At 36.4% G+C, this 25,582-nt stretch overlaps 1 protein-coding gene and 1 long non-coding RNA gene across 6 annotated transcripts in view; one reads left to right on the forward strand and one right to left on the reverse strand.

Moving 5' to 3' along the window:
• IL1RAPL1 (interleukin 1 receptor accessory protein like 1) overlaps positions 1-25,582 on the reverse strand; it is a 701,789-nt gene that overhangs the window by 131,212 nt on the left and 544,995 nt on the right. The window lies entirely within an intron of this gene.
• Positions 12,213-14,271, forward strand: LOC116782475. 3 transcript variants are annotated; one of them, XR_004355242.1, is made up of 3 exons: positions 12,213-12,240; positions 12,705-12,798; positions 14,180-14,271. It is a non-coding gene; the product is annotated as an uncharacterized LOC116782475 (long non-coding RNA). The 3 variants fall into 3 exon arrangements; XR_004355244.1 differs by having other exon boundaries at positions 12,237-12,295; XR_004355243.1 differs by lacking the exon at positions 12,213-12,240 and adding an exon at positions 12,243-12,260.

The following is a 25,582-nucleotide window of genomic DNA, read 5'->3' on the forward strand; positions in this document are numbered from 1 at the left end:
TCTTTAGAGTATTTTAACAGTTTCAGTGAACTGCAACAGGAGGTGAAGAGATACCCCATTGTCCAACCTGTATATCTCAGGGATAGACATCAGCATGATTTATTACAAGAGCTTGAACTGAGCCTGCAGCAAAGGAGAAGCAGTTTCAGATCACTTGGGAGGGCTGGGCTAGGCTAACTACTTCACTGAAGTCAATCACTCTTACACAAAGCATCTGCCAGAACTCTGCTACGAGACATTTACAAATCAGGGATCATGACAAGTACAGAATGTTCTGTAATTCGTCTTCTGTTTTTTGCCTTGTTGAAGTTAGCAGTAAGATGATTTGTATTCAGTACTCTTGTTTTTCACCATATTGCACCATATTTTGCTTTAAATGCAGTTCAAAATTTCTCACCACAGCATAGCCAAATTAAGTTCTTCCCTGATTTTGCTTATGTAAAGGTGCTACACGAGAGATCACTGGGAATAGATGCACTGCACTTGTTTAGCAGTGTACATACAGAAGTTTTTCCTCTGCCCTCTCTGCCCTGTAAAATCATTCCAGCATATCTCCTAAAGCCAAACTCGGCCATGGAGCTGACTTCATATAGGCTGTGGTTAGGGGAAAGACATACTATATGGTACCAGTCACTTAGCTTCACACTAAAAATATCACCATTTGGACATTCCCATTTGCCAAATCCTCTGTTCCTCCATGCTTTTACCCAGTCTTCTTTTTCTTTCAGCAACTTATGAATGTGATAAAGTATAGTTAAATGCAAAGTATAGCACTATTACTTTAGGATGGTTGTCAAAATTGCATTTAGAAAACCATATGGGCTTCATCTGTGAATACACATCCATTGCTGCCCCACTGAATTTGGCACTACATTTTGCCAGTCATGCTTTAATGGAAAATTTGGAGATTAGGTATCAAAACATAAAAACTTGTATGACCCCCAAGTGTTTTTAAGTGGAAAAATGGTGAGCATGCATGAGATTTTCATGCCCAAAGTTTAAAAAAACCCCATGTCCTTATTAAAAAGTTTAAACTATGCTATAATTCTAGTATGTTATCCATAGTAGGGGGGTGTTTCTGTTTATTTGAATGAAAACCAGTACTAAGAGGATTGGTAGGGCACTTCCATTATCATTCAAAATGGGGGTCCATATTTTAAATGTAATATAGCCTATATTGGGTATGATAAATGAGAGATAAATGTATAATTAATCATGATGAATAACATATTTTTGATGCAAGAAATCAGAATGTTCTAACAATTGTTAGAGCAACAAAACACAATTGCATTTTCTAAATGCATAGATTTACCCCAGAATGAGTTTGAAAAGGACAGATAATTTCTGCTATTCTTACACAGGGAGATAATAAAGATCCAGAAAACTAGGCACAAGAGTTTTATACTACTGATGAATTCATAAATACGTGTAAAAAGGGAAACAAGTCAGAACCTGGCTGAATTACAGAATACAGAGCAGTTCCTTCAGTGTGTATGATAGCACCTTTACTCACTCTGACTTTATAAAGGATGGGAAAAGGCGACAATTGTCAGTACTTATGCAACACTTTGTCAAACATGAAATGTGCTCCCTGCCAGGAAGCCTCTTTTCAGTTTAACCTCAAAATGTCAAAATATCTCTGTTTCTTAAGTTTTCTGATCACCTCTTTTCCCAGTGAATCCTGCTCATAGAAGAAGAAAGAAAAGAAGAATTTTAGCCTGCCTCAAAATGTGTCTAAGAATAAATATTCTAACACCGCTTTCAAAGGCTTAGTTATTGGTTTCTTTACACTGATTTTATAGTCCCATGTTATGCCCAGCAGTGATCTTTGGGCCACTAGGTATAAAAACATCAAAACTTAAAGTATATACATAGTTGCCAAAAAGGAAGTTTATGGTTGCAATACACTGTATTTCTTGCCTGAGAGCTGAGAAAGAAGAGCTGAAGGTTTTGGTGGCCATGTGCTCTAATTGGCAAAAGCACAAAGTGTGCCCTCCGATTTCAGGAACTACATCCTGATTTCAACTAAGACATCATGTTAGTTTGAGACAATTACCTAATTAGCCTTGCACTGTAGCCAACAGAGGGAGTATTCATCCTAAACTTAGACACAGGGAAAACCAAAGCTGACAGCTGATGATACTGTTTAAGGGTTTTTTTGTGTTTTGATTTTGTTTAATAATGAGACTTGCTTTCCTTCTGTACAATCTTTAATACACAGGTTACATTGCAGTTAATCTTCTGCACTGACAGATTGAGAATAAGAACTAGAAGAAATATCTTCTTAGGGTGATCCTAGAAGTCATTCTGCACAAGATCTTAATTAGAAATAAATAAAAATGATGGACATTTTCAACAGTTCAAACAGCTTTTCCAAGTAGTTTTCCTTTATCTGTATTAAATGCAGTATACTATTCCTCGTGAAAAAGGAACACTTTGAAAGAATTTGCCTCTATTCATCTATCCTGTATAAGTTTTGGAATGAACATAGAAGCAAGAGAGGCAATTTTAGAGAGGAGGTTTGGATTTTTTCTGCTGCAAACCTAATGCCAGTAGGGACACAATAAAATCTAACCAGGATATCAATAATCAGTTTTGTACAATGAAGCCAAACAATTTTGCTCCCTGCTATAAACCAAGCTGCAGATAAAAAATACTTAAATCACTCTGGTTGCACAGATTTATACCAGCTGGGAATACCTCCAGCTTTTTTAGGCTGACAATATTAGTTTTCAGTATTTCTCTTTCTGGCTCAAATATGGGTCTTCTTAAAAAGAAAAATCTTTCCTAAATCTGCTCCTAAACTGATTTTTTTTTTTTTGTAATAGGACTTTTTAAAGACTTTTGAATGGGAGAAACATCATGTGTATTTTTCCCAGTAGAATATTTGTGGATTGAATTATATTTACTAACACAAAATATAGCATTATTATTATTAATTATAATATTTGTACTACCCCTAATGCCTACTTGTAAATATTTGTATTAACACACACAAACTTATATGTAAGTATACATATATAAATATACAGATGTGTATGCATACATGTGGGCAAATGTGTGTGTATATATAGCGTGTGTATATATATATGTGTGCACCTATATCTCTAGAAAACCATTTGGGTATATAACCATGTACATACAGACAGATAGCAGGACCCTCAAAGTCCTTAATCTCAGAAAGTGTGTAAAAGCAGACAAATAATTCCTGTGGCAGGCTAAACTACACACTATGCATGATGAGAGTTGGTATTACATGCAGCTGAGACCTGACAAATCACAGCTTCCTGGGACTCTGAAAGAAAAACACCAACCAGCCTTTCTTATTTAGTGTGTTCACTGCATTTAAGCGTGAGTTTATGGAATGTCTCAAAAAATGTGTCAAGCTACAGGAACTTGCTGACTTTTACAGAAGAAAGATATTTCTAACAATAAAATGTTTCATTTTCTTCCATTTTCACTTCTAAAAATTAATACCATAAAATAGTAGTAAATTTCAAAATAATCATAAAACTAACACGCAATTTAAACCGTGTTGGAAAAAAATATATTATACATAAAATTTGCCATTTAATCTGACATAAGTGAGTAATTTTATGTTGTATTTTAATGTGATTTGTGAATTTTTTTCCCTACAGACATAAAAAGTATCTGAAAATGAATGTATGCTAATAAACACTAGTTTCATTTGTACAAATATGTTTATCTGAAAATTCAATTTAAAAATTACTTTCTTCACTATTAATTAAAATATTACAAAACCAGATAAAAATCCATAATAAAAAAAAACTATATGAAAATATTATATAAATCCTTATTTTAACTGTTCCTTGAAGAATAAGAATATACTACCTACTTCATGCTGTTTCCTTATAAAATGGCTTTTATATCCTTGGAGATGTTAACTATATCACAGTGGAAAAGGGACACATCTTCAAACATAATTTCTTTAAATTCAATTCCAAAGGGCATCTCTTTGTCCACCACTTCATGCACTCTATAAGAACGTAAAACTACCATGTAATATTGGTAGTGAATAAGTTAATCAGTCTCATGAACTGTTCATGTTGAGTCAGGACTTGTGTGGCTCAAATCAGACCATCAATGGCACTGGCTCTGTTTCCACGGATGGTAAAGGGCCTAGAGCACAACATTAACATCTAAACGTTATGAAATAAGGATAATTTTCTGATCATCAGGGATGCTAACAAAGCTTGGATGCTGCTCTAGTTATTCTACATATTGTTCTACACAAGGTATTCTTAAGTTTAATAACTATCCTTCATTAGTTCTGCAGTGGTTTCTTTTTCTTGTATGGAATCAAATCTCCTTTGTGGGCAACTGCTGCTAAAGGAGTTCCACTTGCTGCCTTTAAAAACAGGACACCTGAGTAAAGAATTAATCCCAGCTCCCAACCTGCCTCTGGGGAACTGAAGACCAGTTCTACCTGCCAGCAGTGAGTAAGATGGAAAATATGTTATCAATGTCAGATAACAGTCAGATGGTGAACAAAAAATGCTTGATGTTACTATCAAAACACTGTATTTCACAGTGTAGGGCTACAGTCTGTAATATCACAGGGATTGCGTGCAGAGGGAGAAGTGGAAAGAGGATTGTTAATCACTTCAAAGAAAGTTACCTGAGAGGTGCTTTTGCTCTGGTAAATCTCTTGGACTTGCATAATTGATAAGCTGTTTTCTTCCAGTCTGATTAAGTAATGACTTTTCATTTTAAAGGAATTTTTTTTTCTTTGAAGAAGCACGGAGTTTATATACTGAAAGAGAAAGTGTTGTAACAAGCAGTTCTCTGCTTCTACTCAGTTCGATATTTTTATTTGACAAGAGAACTGAACAAAAGTAAATAAATAAAATTTTCCTTTACATACAATAACAGTCACTTCTAGAGAGATTAGGTGCCAGAGGTTCAAACCATATACAAATATTCCTTATTTTGCCCCAGGAAGAGACCTAAAAACCACATCGTAGAGCTGAGCACTTGGCCTGGGGATTCTGAGGTGGAGGTTCTATAAGCTTCAGACTTAACTTCCTTAAAGCTATGATTCTGGTTTTGAGAATAATCATCAACACTAAGAAATACTTTCTAAATCCTAAAGAATCAGAGTATCTGTCTCAGAAGATGCTCCATGACAAAGCTGAAAAGCAACTTTCTCATTTCTCTGAAAGGCAAGAATAGGGAAATTTATGACAGTCTCAGGATTAGGTAAGAAAACAAACTTTATTTCCTCTAACTCTTTTTCTTCAAACAATGTCATAGTGTTGTGATAAACCCCTAATACTTTTTCCTATGCAGTAGCAACACAAAGAAGCCTTTCGTTCTGGATGATGGTTACAACAGGAATGCAAATATGGAAACTGTGGTTATTATGAGACTGACCTATCTTTCAAAAAGAATAAAAGTTTGGTAGTGTTTTGTTTAGTCTTTTGGACGTGTTTCAGAAATGCACAGTTGTTTTTCTGAACTAAAAATGTAAAAATTCCATTAGTGATTAGTAAACACTAACCTGTTCCAAATGCTTCAGGGAAAGACTATCAAAATGCTAGAAATCATTGGCCATATATCTATTTTGTATCTTTTTTTTTTTTTTTTGAATGGTTTGATGACTGAAGTATAAGATTTACATCATATTTTCTAAAATTCAACTTCTCTAAAATTCCAATTATCATTTAACTACAGCAACTATGGATATTTTATTCATAAACATTTCCCATTGTTTGTCAGTTATGCAATATTAACTTTTACAGATATGTCCATTATTCTAAACCACATATTTTGATTAAACTTGATTTCAGTTTGAGAGTTTTCTCAAATGTCTGATTCTCTTCCAATGTATTTCATTTGCTTTAGATCTTGCTGATTATGTGAGTCAATATGTTTATGTCCCTCTTCCTGATCAGAGCTGCTAATTGATATGTTGTTTTTCAACTATTAGCTACAAAAAAATCAAGTGTTTAAGCAGTAAATAAAACTGGTCATTTTATATATATATATATATATATAAGTATTTAATGTGTTTTAATGTATTCATGTCATGATCATTTGTTTTAAGAAAATGTTTTAACACATGTTCATGCCTTTTTCTTTACTCAATATTCATTGAACTCTGCTGGCAAATTTTAGGAAACCTTACAGAAATGTAAACAGAAACAAACCCAATTCCTCTACACAATTCCTACCTCCCAAGATTTTGTATACATAACTTAAATTTCTGTACACTGTGTAAAAGCATGTAGCCGCAGGCTTTTCTGTAGATCATTTTAAATTGAGAACTTTTCAAAACACACCGAAATATTTCCTTACCGCTGGGTTGCAAAATTTGTTCATTCTGGAATATACTATATGTACTTATATTCAACTTATATAGCCATGAAAAACATAATAAAATAATAAAGAAAACAATAATTTTGCAATTATTAAAATAATTTATTGTTAAGATATGTACTTTTAAAAGGTTGAGTGCATGTGATCTTGGTATATTCTACCTGAGGCTCTTAAAGCTCTTTTTGGACATTAATGCTTTCTCACAGTACTGCAACAGAGATAGTAAATTATTTTCTTCATTTTGTCACAGAGCAAACACTTTAAAAAAGACATCTTTTATCAGATGACAGAACCACTGCAAAACTCTGTAATGAAAGACTCTTCATCAGAACAGAAGCTTTTTTTAATTTTTTTTTTAAATTTATTTCATTTATTTTTTTCATGTAGAAGGATGACATTCTAGCCACTTCTGGTACTCTAGGTTTGCATGTAGATATATTTATATCTTCATGTTTCTGTTTGATTCAATCTCTGTCCTCATGTCTCTTTAAAAGACATTTTACTGTCTATGAATAAAAATACACATGCTGGGCATTTTTTAAAAAATCAGAAATAGGAAACCACCCCCCACATCACACAGGACATTTCAGAATGAAACAACTGTGATGAGATATGATATTTTCTCACTGCTGTCTTTCCAAAAATGTTATAAACAGCTTTTCTCCTTAAATGAGGAAACCTTAAAACATTATATAAAACAGCATTATCATTTTATGCTTTCTAGCTTTTAGCTGTAAGTGTAAGGGAAAAAATCATTGTCTCTGGGCTCTGAGAGATGATGGCAATTGCCATTACTATAATGGCTAAGAATTTCAGCCATGTAGCAGACTATTATCGTGGCAGACTACAACACTCACAGATGTGATCTTAAGTCTGTAATATATGTTTAAGATAAGAGGCAACAGACTGTTATAGGCATATGGAAGAATACAAGGGAAAATGATGTGATGGAATTAAAACCAGCAATTTTCATGTACTAGCAATCTATTTTCCAAGTTTCATCATAGCATCGTAATAAAGGAGAGTTTTAAGGAGGATTTTGAAGGAGAATGTTAACATAGCTTTGTGGAAGCTCTTTCTAGCAGCAAGGACACCACAAAAGAAAGTAGAAAATTCTTCCTTGATAATTTGCACCATGGAAGTGTACCATTTGGCTCACAGAAAGTCTGAAGTAGGGCAAATGTGGATTAGCCTACAAGTCTAGATGGGGACACCTAACATTAGATAAGCATGGAGAATAAGACTCGCAAAAGAAATCAAAAGGAAAGAAGTAATAATATGAATTTAAAGGGCAGCACAAAATTATCAGATGGCAAATAAAAAAACAGAGAACCTTGTTCCTGGCACATCCCATCTTACTCCAGAGCCTAGAAATGACAGCTCCGTCTCATGTCAGTACCACCATTTTCCATAGTGTTTTACATACCCAGGCAGATGCAGACTTGCTTTGCTCATAGCCTCCATCAGTCAGATAAAAACCTACTCTGAACTGAAAATCGAGGTTTATTAGCTTACTCACTCACTCTGCCAAGGGTGGCTGCATTTCTGGCTAAGCTGACATTCTAGTAAGCAACACTGGTATCCATTTAGAGGGTGAAGGAGGTGGCATTATGTTTCTTCTGAAAAGACCTTCTAGACATGTCATAAAAGTCCTGATTATCTAATGTCCAGGCTTTGTATTTGGTATTTGATTTGCCTTGCAAAATAGCTGACTAGTACCTAATACCAGTGCTCAATCAAAATCATATAAATTATTTCTCCCTCTCTGATGGCATATAATAACAATGTAATTGTCACCACTTGTCATAAAGGTGCAGGGTTTGACCTAAAGGTAGAAAGTTGGATCACTGCAGGTGAATCATTACCACTTCTTAGTAAGGTACTTCCTTAACTCCCTATGGGTTTACCAGTTTGATACAAATGTAGGAGAGGAACCATCTGCCAAAAGGTAACTAGGGGTTTCCATAGAATATAGTGTATGTCCTACTTGACAGCTGAAAAAGAGTTTAGTTTTCCTTTTCAGAACACTAATATACTTTGTACCTGTTTCTCTCTTTCACCCTTTTTCATTTATTTCCTCAAGCTACTTACTTTGACAAACTGGAAAATGTTGTTTTGAATTCTCAGAGGTCACTGCAAGGGGAATGGAAGAAACTTTGGGCAACCTGAGAATACTACCCAGTGAAAGACCATCCAGGTGTTGGAAGCAGAGCAGAAGATGCTTTGACTCCTAAGCATTGTGCTACAACAGCAGGTGTGAAGACTGGGTTAGATGAAGCTGTAGAGGCTTAAGGATGAGTATGTGCAGAGTTGTAGAGGAAATAACCACATTAACCTATAAAGGTGACAGACAAGTAATTAGACTGCTTAGAATGTTTAATCAGTTCTGTTCTTTAAAAAAACCCCACCAAACAAACTCTATCAAACAATACAAGTTTCAGATTTAAACATATCTGCACACAGCAACACACAACCAAAGACAGCATGTGAAAGTGCAGAGTTTATGAGGGTACAGAGTTTTCACAGGATTTGTCAGCTGACTATTAGATTTGTCAGGTGTGGGAGAATAAAGATGCCTGGTCAACAGCACGAAGTTAATGTGTATACTTTTTCAAATGTTGAGTAGCTAATTTAGTATAATTGCAAAGTATATATTTGGTAGAAATAGCAATAGAATTGACTTACAGCAGAAAACACAAAGCAAAATTTAAAAAAAATTGTATAATTTATGAGTGTCACTGCCACTGAAATCCTTATTTACATTGGCACTTATAGTTTTACTTAATTCTAATATAAGGCAAAGACTACATATGGTTAATGCTAGGCATTCATGATACTGCTAATATTTAAAAGCCCTCACAAACCCAAATGTTTAACTAATTTCCAATTTTGCTTGCTTTTCTTGGAAACGCTATTAGATGTTAGTGAAAACATACTCACACTATGGTACTCTGACTAATTGAGGGAACACAAAAATTGTCTGTGCTTTTTACATTTAGCTCCACTTGTATCTTAAAGCAATGGAATTGATTGTACTCCAGAGGGTCATGGATGTTAAGAAGTACTTTCTCATTTTTTCTTTATTGAAACTTTTAGTCAGAAAACTTTTACAGAACTGAAGATTTTACAATTTTAGTTAGGAAAATTTATGTTCTGAAAGGAAAAGCACATACATTGTTACTGTGATATATTCTTTGAATATAAAATCTGGAATCCTTGAACTCTTTAAAATGGCAAATTTGAATATTTAAGAGCCTGAAGGAGTCTATTACTGCCTTGCTATGCAAATGAAGGTCCTGTAAATATGAACTTAGGTTGTACATGTTTCAAATGAGAACAGATTCTTCTTGTATTTGGAGTAGTTAAGACAATTATATACACCATCTTGCATCAATACTAATAGGAGAAATATATGAAATGTATAAATTGAAATTTGCAGATGAATCTGCAGAAATCATATGAGTTCAAAGGTGCAATTTGTGTGAACAGCTTTTTCTTGATGCTAAACCGAGTTTGTCAACCCCTCCCACAGACTCCTACTAAGGAAGGTGGATCACTTTAAGCTTTATTCTCTATTCCTACACACTAGGCTACTTCCATCACCTTTTCTAGCATTTCAAAGCTGACATCAATCATTCTTGATAAAAGATGCTCACTGGATTCTTACATGTGCCTCATTTTGCACCCTTTTCCACCCTCTGCTCCTTATCTCCCTTTCACAGCACAAGGCTGGAGTGAGCACTTCTAAGAGAAGTGAATTTATCTTGAGTTAGGCCCTTCTGCTATAAAGGCGTGTTAAACCTTGCTGTAAGGCTTACCAATGGGCAGCTACACTCCACTGTTAGAGGGTGTCAATCTCTTTACACTAACAGCAACACTGCTTTTTTTATACACATAGTTCCCAACTCTGACATCCAGGGCCAAATTTCAGTCTACAGTTTCCTAGGTTTAATTTCCCATTGGCACCTTGCTTAATTGCTCCTTCACCAGGCCAGCTGAAGAAGGAGGTACGGTGTCTGCACAGCCTGTTGGTGAATGTAGCCCCTATTTGTGAGCCCTGTGCAGAGAGTGATAAACTGGGGTTTATCACTTTGGAAACTTTGGAAACTTTTTGGCTCACAAGGGAGACGAAGCACCTCAAGACCTGCACAGAGGAGGGAAGAGCAGATATCCAAAATCCTTCCAAACTTTGAAGAAAAAAACAGCCCACAGCACACCCATGGGTGAGATGGATGGGTGAAAAGGTCATATACAAAGTACTGTGTAAAAGACCTTTAGGCTTTTCCTATAATAATGCAGTACGTTACTGACCAAGAATAAACTGTGCTCTGTCATCTTCCCTAAGGACCAGACCCTAATTTGTGACATGAATCTGTACGTTATGAAAAGAAGGTTGATAGGCAGCCCGGATTTTTGGGCTGTTTTGTCTGCTATGATGATGTTTCTGGCTTTTTTTCTGAACTGTTAAAAAAGAGATAATCTTGCAGTAACAGCACGTCCAATAAAACTCATTACACAAAGCATATGTTCCATGAATTATTATTTAAATGCCAAACATTGAGTTTGACCTCAAAGTTAAAAAAAAACTTTGAAGTACAGTTTTTATCAGAGTTAAAATGCTACACGTTCTCAGTGGTAAATCTATCTCATTATCTAGTCAATATAAGTTAAGACTAAATACTTTTGTTGAGTACTGAAATTTATAAACCATAGTTTATAAATAACCAAAGTCTCATGAAAGAAAATTTCAGGCCCTAATTAATAAAAATGAAATGTGAAAGCTAAACTATGTTATCAGGGTATACTTTTTGCTGGGTAAAAACTGTCTGGACATCCAGGCCCAGAGGGTGGTGGGAAATGTAGTTACATCCAACTGGTATCTGGTCACCGGTGGTGTTCCCCAGGGCTCAGTCTTGGAACCAGTCCTGTTTAATATCTTTATCAACAACATGGACAAGGAGATTGAGGGCGCCCCCAGTCATTTTGCAGACAACACCAAGTTGGGCAGGAATGTTGATCTTTGGAAGGTAGGAAGGCTTTGGAGAAGGATCTGAACAGGCTGGATCAATTGGCCAAGTCCAATTGTGTGAGGTTCAACAAGACCAAGTGCTGAGTCCTGCACTTGGATGACAACAGACTCAAGCAGTGTTCCAGATTTGGGGAGGAGTGGCTCGAAAGCCACCTGGCAAAATAGGACCTGGGTGGGCTGGTCGACAGATAGCTGAACATGAGTCAAGAAGGCCAATGTATCAGAAGGCCGATCTGACCTGTATCAGAAATAGTGTGTCCAGCAGGACCAGGGTAGTGATTGACTCCCTGTGCTGGGCACTGCTGAGGCTGCACCTCAAATCCTATGCCCAGTTCTGGGTCCCTCACTACAAGAAAGACACTGAGGTGCTGGAGCTTGTTCTAGGGAAGGGCAATGGGGCTGGTGAAGGGTCTGGAGCACAAGTCTGATGAGGAGCAGCTGAAGGAGTTGCAAGTGTTTAGCCTGGAGAAAAGGATACTCAAGAGGGATCTTATGCCTCTCTACACCTACCTGAAAGGAAATTGTAGCAAGGTGACAGTTGGTCTCTTCTCCCAAATAACAAGTGACAGGAGGAGAGGAAATGGCCTCAAGTTACAGCAGGGGAGGTTTAGTTTGGATATTAAGGAAAAATTTCTTTACACAAAGGTGAATTGCCAAGCATTGGAATAGGCTGCCCTGGTTGTATCACCATCCCAGGAGGTATTTAAAATCTTATAGATGTGGCACTAAGGGACATGGTTTAGTGGTGGACTTGGCAGTGCTGATGTAACAGTTGGACTCGATCATAAAGATCTTTTCCAATCTAAATGATTCTATGATTTTAAGACATTATATAGCCTAGAACTGAGGAAAGGACAACAAAGCAAGGAATGGTGTTGCAAACTTGTTCTCTGTATATCTCTTCTAGTTTCATCATTGACTTCCAGAGTACAAGTCATTCTTACTCTTCCTCTCTGAGAGTTAACAAATAATTTCTCGATAGTATATCAAATATACTCTCATAAAATCTGTTTCAGTTTTGCTGGCCTTCTTGCCAGACTTGAATAGTTCAGTTTATGAACTCTTTCCAATTCCCTTGCATGAAACAGAGTAAGGGTGATCGAAACATTTTCCACTGTCCTTTTTGTTCTGTTGAGAGAAAAAAAAATTATTCATCATTCCCAGTTGTTCAGCTAGACCTATTCACTGATCTAATGTTTTCTGAAATGCAGAGGCAGTGCAGCACAAAGATTCAAGCAGATATTGTTCTTATTTCTTTGCTAACCAGCTCCAATAACTCTGGATCAGAATAAACACCAGTCTGATTTGGACATATACTTTCATTTATATCTTCCAGGTCTGTACCTTGAAAGGCGTAGGGTATTCATATGAAGCCAGAATACGAGCATTGAAATCAACATCACCGTGTGAAGAACAGTGGAATTCGACCTGTAAGTTGTCTTTATTTAAGATTTGCTACTTAAGGAGATTGTCGTCTGCTGAGTCTTATGACCTACAGCACTCATATTGAGGTGGAATACATAAATCCTCCTGCGATGTTTGCTTGGGTACGTACTAAAAGGTTTGCTTTTACCAGTGGAGATACAGTCATAAATATTATGAAGGCTGTAGCTACAATGTGAACACATGCACAACACACTTGCGTGTTTCAGAAATTGTTCTGTCTCTCAATAAGATAATAATTCAATTTAAAAAGTTCTATGAGATTTTCTTCTAGCCCCCATTTTGTTTCTTGCTTGGAAAAACAATCATTTTACCTCTGTGAATGTTCACAATAACAACTTGCTAGCACCTGTGGGAACATCAGCCTGTACTGTAAGTCCATTGCAAGTGAATTGTAAGCTAACACATACACATAAGAGCCATGCTAGTACTGTTGCTCAAAGACAAGCTATTACAGTGTAGGCAAGAGACACGCAACAGAGTTATGCAAATGGGAACACAGAGAACAAGCTTTGAAATAAGTTTTTTTTTTTCTCAACTGGTCTGAATAACAACAGCAACATGATGTATCTGCCAAACATAATGCATCTCAATAAGCAGCAATATAAAAATACAATTTAAATATTTACCTCTCTTTAAGAAATGTATGAGGTAAAATAAAAAAATAAAAGAGGTACCTCTTATACCAAAAACCACTGAAAATGGAATGTCTCAGTGTATCTCAGTAGACAGATAAACGAAAAAAGGCAAATAACATGAGGACAGTTAACCATGCTCTCATAAATTGGATTCCTGTTACAATACAGCTCAGTACTGGTTTCAGGGATGATACGGAGTTTCTGAAAAGAAAAATCCCATCAGAGTTTAATTAGAAGACAGTGGAAATTAGTCTGGAAGCAGGAAATTAAGCGCCTTACAATTATTTTGCTTAATAGGGGGCAGGGGGAGGGGGCAGGTATTTTACCTCATCATAACAGGGGGCAGGTATTTTACCTCAACATAGAAAAAAGAGCCCAAATGATCAACAGCCCAGTGAGAAACCTGGCTGTCTTCTTATGGGAATGAATTTTCAAGTGTGTACCTATATTTTTTTAATTTGGGCATTAGTATGTACAAAAAACCAGAGTTCTCTCTTTTGTTAATCTGATAAAACTTTTGATTTAGTTTTTGGTTTTCTTTGAGTTATTCTGGACAGGAAAAGCTCATAACAGTCCCTGCTGACGGGTAGATGGAGGTGTTCCTACCTGTACTTGGTGCCCACTCTTGTCCCATTTGGCTGTTAACAATATCACAGTGGTATCACCTGACATCTACTGTTTCCTGTTCACCCCATGATTGCACAGGCCAGTAATCACAATGTCTTTTCAGTGACCAAAGACCATGGATCACTGAAGATACAGTCCTCAGAAGCACCTTTGTACATCTTACACAACAAGATAAAGCTGAGCACCATGTCTCTCCCCTGGGTTAGCTGAGTAGATCTTTTTTTGCCTCCTGGCCCTGAAAAATGCATGGCTTTTAGATGGATTTCCCAAAAGGAACACCTTAAAAGCAGCTTTTCCTGAGCTGGAATTTAGGGCTTTGAAAAACCCAAAAAAACAAAGTATAACCTAGAAATGTGGGATCTGCCTTTTGGGATTTTGGTGAGTTGCTTGTAAATCACAAAGTTCCGGCTTCCTGACATGGCTGTCCAGTGCCTCATGCAAGAGCCTCCAAACCTAGGCCTGATGCAGACCAGTACAGGGTAGAGCCTGGTGTGTGCAACAACCACAAAAGCCTCACAGGAGCCAATCAGTCATTTTAAAATCCTCTTTTATTTGTTTATGGACAGTCTGAGGGTATGGTCACTAAGGTACAAGCACATGTCTATAATTTAGGTGTACTCAGGGTAGTTATAGGCTGCTCCCACTGAGATGTTTCATGACTTAAATACCCTCTCAAACACCCACTACCACCATCACTGATGATATCAACACTATTTATTATTGAACTTCCTGCACAAAAGTAGGTCAGGAAATGAGTATGCACTGTTGCCAAGGCCATGTCTGTCTCATCCTTAATGTCCTTAAGAGCAGAAGGTGCCCCAGGGGTAAAATTCTGTCATAACCTAAGATGGCACAGAGTTTCTCTCCTTTCCTGCCCCTTGTTCAGGTTATTGCACTCTACCCAAATCATCTGAGGACCCAAAATCTCTCCCTTTGTGTAGCAGTACCAGGATTTTGCTGAGGGGCAGCTTTATTGAAGCAACAGGGAAAGAACAAATCTGGCTTCTTTGATACCAGCTCCTGGTAAGGTGGGAATGAAAGGGTTATTTCTCTAGATATAAGGAAAGCAAAGAGGCACAGGACAAGGCTGACCTGCATGGTAGAGCATGAGATTCAAGCTGATTGGATCACAAACTCACTTTAGGAATGAGCAAGTCTGGAGTCTTTCAGCTAATTAAAATTTAAAATATCATGCTACCACCCTGTTGATAGATTGCTTGTCACTATTTTAACAGCTTTTTGAGACAAACCATAAGACCAATAATAAAAGACCAGCTTCAGAAGCAGCCCTACAGGCAAAGTAATAGGAGAGGAAATAGGAAAAGAACTCTCTTCAAAACAATGACAAAATACAGTATGAATAATATGGTGGAAGCATCCACACCCTCACTGTTACTGAGCAGCTTACATAAAGAGCAAACTATTCAAGGAAGTCAATATCTACTTACCTGACAGAAATAATGAGAGATGCAAAGGGGGGACAGTTAGAAACATTAAATACTTTTGAAGGAAAAATGGACCACAATGCAATTGTTGATTCTACTAATTTACATAATGAGATCGTTTAAGACTTTGAAAGCATATCTCCTCTATAAAAATTAGTCTTAACTGCTGAATTTCTGATTTGTTGACCCTTTTAGCATGACAGGCAGTTCCAAGAGCTGTTAATTATGAATAGATGTGTTGGATTTCTCTCCCCCAGGACACTAACAGATAACACAGATCGTGTGGTCCTTTACAAAGCAGGTGGATGTGATGGAGCAGATGGAACCTATTTGCTGGTATAAGAGAAACATTGGCATGCGGTTCAATGAGAATATCAGCAGGTAGGCTTTCAGGGATAGAGCTGGAGTGGTGTAACAAAGTGCCTCCCTTACTCCAGCATGCACAGATGCAGGTGTTATCATGCTGTGTGTAGTGATTGAACTGAGGAGACAGTACATTAAAGAGGTTAGCCATGTTTGCCCATATGGATTGCAACCTGAGCTAAGCAAGAGAAACAATCAGATAAAGGCAGCTCTGCAAGGAGAGTTGGAAAGACTCTAAGGTTTTATTTAACATTAAAACCAAGAATCTAATATGAAAGAGTTACATTTGCTGCACTAGCAGGTGTAAAAAAGTAATTTATATTGCCCTAATTCAGGATATAGGAGTTAGAAAACCCCCTAAACTTTTCTTCTGTAAGGAAGGAATTTTGTCACTGCATCTGAGGAAGCACTATTTCAAATGCAGAGGCCAAAAGTGAATAGTAATTTATTTTTCCATGGGGAGGCAGCATACCCACAGCATCTCTAATGTCTTTGCATGCTGCATGTGCAATACAGCTTCATGTCCCAAGTTTTCCCAGAACCAGCATGATAAGTGAGTTTTCTATCTCATTTTGACTCAGATTTTTATTCTGCCTAAAGACGAACACAACATCTTTCACATAATGTGAATCAATAAAGTCGATGTCCTCCCCACCTATTTTTTTGTCCTTAGATCACGTTTTATGAACTCATTCCTCACCCTATGAAAATCATGAAAGATTATAGAAAATACAGAATATGGACGAAATATCTGATAGCTGTTCTACCTACAGACATGGACAGGAACCCATAAAAGAAAAGAATTTATATATATTTAATTAAAACTTATTTTCTAGCTGCATTTTTAAAATAACTTTTTAGTGTCAGAGAACATTCTACAACAAGCAGCCACACCGAAATTACTGAGGATTCCCATTGTGTTTCTGCACTACACTGCTCTGATGTTAGTCTTTTATCTCTGCAAATGTGCTTTCCTGGCAACACAGTGATTAATGGAAAAGAGGTGAGTTATTAAATATTTAGCTTTCATGTCTTATACTCTCCTTACAGGGATCTGTAAGGGTCACACAGACGCAAGAGTCCTTTGAAATGTGGCTCTTATAAAATCATTTTCTAAACATTTTCAGATATTAAAAATGGCAAAAAGTAGTTCTGTAAGCTGTGAAAATGTCAGTAAAGGCTAGGAACTTGTTATCATGTATTCATTTATGCTTAAATCAGGAAGATAGAGTGTTATCAGTAAATATAATATTCTCAACACTATCTCCTATACCTTTCAATGGAAAAAGATTTCCCAGTTTATCAAACCCTGTAGGCATAAGAGGAAACTACTTAAGCATGACTGTCTGCTTTCCTCCTCTTTTCAAATATGTATTTTGATTTTTAAAAGGATGATTTTACAGTGCTTGCCCCATTCTTTTTAACCACTTAGGCACAAGCACCTTAGTGTTTTCCATTCTTACATATCTCTGCCATTGTGTCTCATAGGTGCATTGTTGCAACCAAACCTTATGCTATGGGACACTTTTTCTTCAGCCTTTTTTCAAAATAAATTGTTACAGGAACATTGAAGAAACTTCTCCCAGCCAACCCTAAAGAGACAGCTCTGGGCAAGGAAATGATTAATCATTAGTAGCTCTGCAATGGCTCTTTCTCTCCTTTCTAACAAGGGATAACCCTCAACGTAAACAATGGAAGTGGAATTGTGGCAGGGAACGAAAAGTCAGTTGTCTGCAGCAGACCACCAGGCTCACTGTGGAAGTGTCCACAGCTCCAGACCCACATCCATCTAGGTAGGTGGCAGTAATTCCTTTCCTCTAAATAACCTAAGCCTTTGCCTTTCTGTGAGGAGTGCAAAATGAATGCTTGTGGCTTACAACCAGACCCCATGTAAAAGACTTGCCTGGTGAGTTAATGAGTTCAATTTATACAAATTACTCCAGGGAAAACAAAATCATATGTTTCTGAGCTGTTCCAATCAGCCGAACCAAAACTTTAATGAAGAATTAGCTCCTGGAAGTTCCAGGACTCAGGTTATCAAAGCTTTGTCAACATGACAAATTGCCTGGCAAAATTTCTCTTTATTTAAGAACTATTTGTGTCAGTGGGGGAAGGAATATATGTAAAGAGGCAGGGGTGGATACTGAAATGTCAGGAACAGACTCTCTACCTGATGGTTATTTCAAAATTACTTCTGGCCTCTCAGGGCATTCCTGGCCTGCATGGATTTGATGTGTGGACAGATTTTGCTGGCAAGCATAGAAAAAAGTGTGAGAAACAGATAATCCAGCACAGACTATCACAGATCAATACTCCACCAAATGCAATTTGCTATGGTCAGTGTAGTCCAGAGAGGTACAGAGTAACTAGAAGGCAAGGATACCTTTGTCAAAGCAGGCACAGAGTTCTCCTGCACAGGATCTACATCATCCTCCATAGCTGATTTTAGTCACGAGCAGTCATTCTCACAAATCTTATGTGAGATTTTAAGTTTAAAAATCTTTTAAGCTTAAAACTTAAACAATAGTTACCATAATGGATATAGAAATGCTAGAGCTTCAAAGGCCGAGTAAAGAGTACCCTATCAATCATTCTCAAAAGACAGCACTTGCTGACCATCTTTTCTCTTCATATTATGTCTTTTTTTTTCTTTCCCCCCAGCCAAGAAATAGAAGATCTTGCTTTCATATACATGCCTCCTATTTTCTGATACTTATTGTAATCTGCTTTTATTCAACAAAAACACAACTGGATAACTATATACCAAGCATGGTCTAATATGACTAATATATTTCCTGCAACAAAAATTATTTACATTTCTTTAAGTTTTTATTTAACAAACACAAGGAATCAGTATTAGCCTTGCAGGCTGACATTAACTTAATAAACAATGTTATCGAGAAATGTCTTACTTAATATCTATTGTGATCCTGGTAGCATGAACAAGAGAGATCCTTCCTGCACGCCGTTATGCCCTGTCATTGCAATCATAACCCACAATACACATCATCCTTTCTTTCTGCATTTACCTACTTCCTGTAGCACACTCCAGCACCCCAGTGAGGGAGTCAGTGGATTTCCCTTTCCTCTGTCACACAAGAGAAATCACATGTTGTCCTAATGATATTCTCCATAATGGGCTATGGCTATGCTGTACCTTGTGATTCCTTCCTCTTGTTCTGCTGTTTGGCAGTATTTGCTTGCCTTTTTTCAACCCTTGCAGAGATTTTGTGTGCTTACCACATTCTCACCCTCTGATGTCTGAACTTCTGGTTTTGAACTGGCTTGGTTTCTTTTGTTTTGCTGGAGGCTCTCAATTCATGCCCATTATACTTAGTCTTCCGATCTACTTCTTATTTCTTGTACTAATTGCCACACATATCTTTTCTGCTTTCTCAGAGCCAGTTGTTTGGCTAGAGGTCTTTGAAGGACACCTCAAATACCTCTGAGGTTATTTCTAAAGTTTAGATTGTTAATTGAAATTTGACCAAGACACAAGACATGGCATATTGGAAGATTTCTAAGTATCACATCTATCATTAAAAATCAACATCTGATAACAGAGATGAGGAATTCAAGAAGCACTCAGGGGAAAAATCTGCCATGAATATGGAACACAGCAGAAGGTGCTGGGAGCACGTAAAAAGCTCTTTCATATTTCATTAAACATTTCTACTCAATGGTTATTTCCATAGCTATATAAACTGCTAATGAGGAAGTCTATGTGTGATGTCCCACAAGCTTGTGCATGCATAGCTCATTAAGCCACAGAAACTATTTTGCTGACACAAGGTGGTCCAACAAAGGGCAAGCAGGTGCAGTCAACACAGTACTATTCATTTTAGCATTTCTTATCAGTTCAATCCCTTCCAGAACTAAGATAGTGTTCTCTGTGTTGCTGAAACATCAGTAGGCTTCTGCCTGCAAATAAGGACCATTTGGGATCAGTGAGGAGAAGAGTACTGCCTTGAAATCTGTAATCACTACACATAGTGTTTACTGCACATTTGCATGCAAAAGATTTTCTCTACATTTTATTTCCCATTAAAATTGGCAGTGTGGGTAGGTGGTGGATGCACCCAAACACATGGTCTGATTTCTTGCAAAGCTACTGAAATACAAAATGAAAACTATGCTAAGCAGCATATTTTTGGATGTTAATGCAGGGACTCATCCTGAGATTACACCATGAGAGAGTTTTCAGTATCAAAAAATGTCAATGAGATGAACACTACAAAGGATCACTGGTGGCTTCCATCTCTGCAGAGTCCTGTGGGGTGCCTGACAGCTGCAAAATATCTTCTAGTAAGGACACTGAATAGATTGTGTAGAATTTTTTATTTATCCAGTTTAATTTTTAGGGATATTTTTACCATGAGGAATAAGTTTTGATCTTCTTTGCCTCTCTTTCTCTTCTTGGCTGGTAAGATAGAAGTAAGGAAAGAAGGAGGAAGACAATGTCCTTTATGGGGTTCAGAACTTTATGCGTTTCATGGAGAGTTCAGTGCACTGAAGAAAGAGGGACTAAGGAGCAATAACTGTAATCTAAATCTCTTTCCACAGCTATCATGACTAGGTATCACTAGTTGGGCATGGCTCTAGACAGTCCATACATAGTAGAAGAGAAGTCTTTCCTCAAAAACTTTGCAGTTTCTGTGACAAACAAACATATAGAAAATCATGTGGAGACTGTGAATCAAGCAAATTTTAATAATTTTGGTCATAGTTTGTCCTGCCTGCCCATTAACAACAAATATATTTCAGCAATAAGGAGGATGATACCTACCTTAGCTATATCTGCCATGTGTGAAATGCACAAGTATCTGAGTGAGTGTTAGAGGATCCTCTGCCTAGTAAAGGTAAGGATGTGGGAAGATGAAGAGCTTTCTGACATAATGACTTTCAAAGACTGTCACTTATGTGGAGGATATGGGGAAAGGAGAAAGTCTCTTCTATTCTCAGGGTATTTGGGTGAAACTTCAGCAGGAGAGGAGGTCCCTTTCATTACAAAAATTACCACTTATGAAGCTTTTGCTGTTCCAGAAAATGCTCTTTAACACAAATCTTTCTTGCTTTACTGATACAAGAAGTGTCTGTCCCTGCTCTGCAGGCAGTATAGCCAAAGAATAATTGGAAACTGAATTCTTTTAAATGCCTCTCAGATAGAGAACTAGAGAACAGTCCATTGCTGGCAGGTATTACAGCTCTGCAAAAGGCATAGTGTCTGAGTTCTAGATAATCCAGTGCAGTTACCTTAAGATAATTCTCAGGAAATAATAACAGTAAAAGAAGGCAGAACCCAGGCTAGAAAATCATCATTATTCATCACAAGAGACAAACATTTATGATAAGAGTGGATAGGGACTTTCCAAATAGAGAAAGATAACTATTTTTGAAGAGAAATGTAAGAAGTAGAATTGGTATCAGGGCAAAATTTGATGGCTACGGCCTTTATATGAAGGATATATACGGCAACAGTATTGCATGTAAAAGTCTCTATCTCCAGCAGGCAGGGAAATTACTGAAGAGAAAAGTGCACAACCCTCTAGAGAGTGAATTCTGGCAAGAATAGAAGGTACATTTTACATGTAGTTAGAATAAAATAATGAGAGTGCTTTTTAAAGAATAAATTTTATTGTTTTTCCAATATAGAATGGTTTTAATTGTCCTCAGGCTTCAGAATCAATGACATCTACAGAGAGATGCAAAATCTTGAATCCCTGTTTATCTTATGCAACTGGCAAGGATTTGAATTGCAATAACAACTGAATATGATTGACTACAGAGAATCAGAAAAAGTTTGGAACAGGAGAAACTCATTATTCCATTCAATGCTGTGTTTCTGAAATTAGTTTTATCATTACTTACATATACCAGACTTCTATCTCACAGTATTTTTAACTTACTATTCCAAGCAGTTAGTTAGTTAAATTGAAATTTTAAGAGAAACTTATATAATTTAAACATTCTTAGTAATACTTTCTACTTAAATCAAAATTAATATATAGATTCTGACAGAGACACTTTTTCCCAGTATTAGTCATTACTAGAAAAAAATCCTAACATTGATGTAACATGAACTATTTCCTTTATCTACACTTTGGAGATTATCCCTCCAGTCATCTATTTCTGTTATTGTCTTATGTTTTATAGAGGTAGCACAGACCTTTGCAAGTCTTGAACTTTACTAATGATTGACTGATTCTTTTTATTTTTTCCTTCTTCAATATTTGCTTAGAGCAAAATAAATATTCTTTAGAATCAACATTTTAAATAGGCAGAACTGAGTAGTACAGGCGCATAGGGCAGAATGAAACCTATTGGAAAAAACTGTCCTTTTATTGTCCTTCCCCAGTCTAAATGCCAATATTAAACACCAAATTTAGCAATATTTTATTTATATTTTTTTCTTATATATTAGAAAACAGACAATAGATAAAACCCAATTATTTCTTGTTTCTTAAAGCACTTTTACGGCTTACCACCAGGAGGGTAATGATGTAGGATGTGGGTTTTCATCTCTGCATAAGAAAATCTACTTGTTTTTTTTATTGTTATTCTGCACAGCCTGTAAAATCTACAGTTACAGTAATCTTTTCTTACTTATGCCTGTAATATACATAGGCTACATGTAGATGACATAATCCAATATTTCCCCTTTAAAAACCTACATTTAAAGGTAGACAAGTGGTTCTAAAAAAATGTATCCTTATATAACCTTCATAAAAAGAACAAAAATTATTCTATACAGAACATAGAATTTACTGGGGAATGAAACTGAAGATACGTATCACATTGGCTTTTAATTATTTAGACTGTCTAGTCTTATATTTCCTCTAGTTTAAACTGTAAAATTATATAAAAATTAGTTTTCATTTTGTTCAGATTTTAATATTTTTATCTTTTAACCTACATGAATATATTTCAGTGCAGCAAAATATGAGCTGCAAAAACAACTGGTAATACTTTTGAGATTATTGTCTATGTTGGATTTTGTAATTAATTTTAAAATAACACCAAAAATTTAATCATGTTGTATATTCACAAACAAGGTAAATATATGTACACATATTTATCTGTATGAAAGATAATGCATTTGGGATAGGTCAATTACTAATCATAAATAAATAAACTGATCATCACTAACTGTGAAGGAGCTGTTACCTACCAAATAGACAAAATAAATATTAGACAGATAATTTAGTAGGGATTCAATATTGTTCTTTAAATCACAAATGTGTTATCAGAGTTCAAGGAATTTCAAAATATCTTCTGTGGCATAGTAAGTGATAATATGTACTATCAGACTTTTGAAAAGCAAAGAAAACCTCACAGTCTTAAACTTCACCAATGCTTTACCTTACATTTAGAATGCACTAAATAGATGTTTAAGGAAATGCCGCCAGGGATCAAGTACTGAGGCTCAGCCCATCTACAAACCTGTCACACTTGAGACCCCAATTAAGTGACTTGAAAGTAACCAGCAATTATACATGCACCACTCTCCCTCTTCAGACATCTCTAACTAGTGAAGTCCTCCTTTTCATCTGTGGGTTGTTTGTAAATTGCTACTGGTAGTCCAACACTTTGGATCCCTTCATCCATTAGGCTATTTCTGAACGAATCACACTGAATTTAGGACAGAAAAACTCATGAATTACATTTCATGCCTTGGGATATTATGACAGCTCAGCAGAGTTGGTCCACACCCACACTTGCTAACAGATTGCCACAAAGTAAAGGAGGAGACGGGGCAGGAATACTGCAGAGTGGTGGGTGATAGAGCAATCAGTGACACCATCTTGCCATAATAAAGATGACATTTCTAAATGACAAGCAAAGCTCAAAGGAGGGGATGGTCAAGCTCTGAAAGATAACAACTTCTCTTGCTACAGTCTTCTCTTTTAACTTACTTCAGGCTGGAGCTCTACTTTTAATTACATAAAAAGCTTAAGAAAAATGGAGTTGAGAAATAGGATGTATGCAAACACCTGCTGAATGCAGAGGGGGTGGGGCTTTGGTAGTTTGGTATGGGCAATGTGGACACAACAGCTCACTATTCTTTGCAGGAAACTATAGTTTCCAGTGAAAAGAAAAAAGGAAATAATTTCAAAACAAAAGTGATTTGCTTTTAAAATTAATAATTTGAACCATTTTAATTGATGATTGCCTATAACATAAAGTCAGACCAAAGTAAAAATAAGATATCTCTCAATCCTGACATTAGTCAAACAATATCTTTTCAATGTATTGTACACAGAGTCAATAACATTACTTGTGAAAGTTGTATTAAAGTCAGTACATTTTTTTGCATAACAAAGCACCATTTCAAATGCAGAAACAATCCTGAGTTTATTATTTTTATGTCATTAAGAGGAACAACTAAAAAAGGTATGAAAAAAGGTCTTCTGACATGACACTATTAAAAGACGGAAAATTTACCAAAGAAAATATTATCTGTCTAAATTGAAATTGTCTTTGAATTTTGCTAAGCTGCATAAATATGACTGTCAAAAAATATTTGCTGTTTTCCTCAGTATCACTAATTTATTATGTACATTTCTGCTGAAAAACAAGAACCATCATCCAGTAGGCTTCTTATTCATATTAATGAGTACAAAGGAGACAAAGCAAGTACAACAGATAAACAAAATTAACTAAACATCTAATTAAAGAATTGATATGAGTAACACACTTTTTTCTTTTTTCACAGTTAAACATCTTCCTTGCTCTCAAGTTTTTGTAACTTGATACAAGACAACCAATTAATTAGCAGTGTGATTAATATATAGGTTTAAATAACATCAAAATAATGATGGAATAATTCCTTGTCGTGGCCATGGTGAATCATTAACATCAATTGCAGTTAATGGAGTTGCATTTCAATGAATTTAGCATTCAAAAATACAAACATATTAGAAGACCTGGGCTATAACTTTCTAAGATATACCATAGCTTTTACATTTCTCTTATAAAATACTTGTTGTTAAATGGTTCAATGTGAAACATTTCTGAAAGCTATATTTCAAATATTTTGGAAGCCTGGTATTTATTCACCTGCTGTGTATAGGTATCATGAAGGAAGACATTCACAAACTCCCACTTCAGGTATGTTATCCCAGATGTCTAAACAAAACATCTAAAATCCTACACAGTGAATGGAGCAAGTTGTCAGTTTGCCAAAGTCCAGACAAAAGCCACTTTGACGGGAAGATGCAGGTAGCTGAAAAGTAGTTCCATTCTGATGTGACGTGATTTACGTCACACAGGTCCCTCTTGATCTATATTGACCTTTTCGGGAACCTATTGTGACCAAGTCCTGACTTAGAGTGATGTTTCATTATCAGTTTGAGCCTAACACCTTCTCTCAACTTTTCTCCCTGGCTGTACCTCCCACTCTCACCGTATCTTGGCATCAGGGCTTGTTACACCCATGTTACCATCAGCACAGCAAGAAATCCAGCTTAAATTGGTTGTCTTTCCTTTGAATTCCACTTCAGCCCTGTAAGAAGAGTGCTGAAGTTGGATGGAATAAGAGGAATGTGACAGGAGGCAGATGTCAGAGCAGCATAGATTTACAACTCTTTAAAACAATCACACCAATGAAACATCACACCATTAGTAGCTAACCCAGCTGCCACGTGGAACTGTGTATCCTCTTGAGAGGCTCCACTGACTAATTCAAGAACATATTTGAG

Source organism: Chiroxiphia lanceolata, chromosome 2, assembly GCF_009829145.1.
Source record: "Chiroxiphia lanceolata isolate bChiLan1 chromosome 2, bChiLan1.pri, whole genome shotgun sequence".
Lineage (NCBI taxonomy): Eukaryota > Metazoa > Chordata > Aves > Passeriformes > Pipridae > Chiroxiphia > Chiroxiphia lanceolata.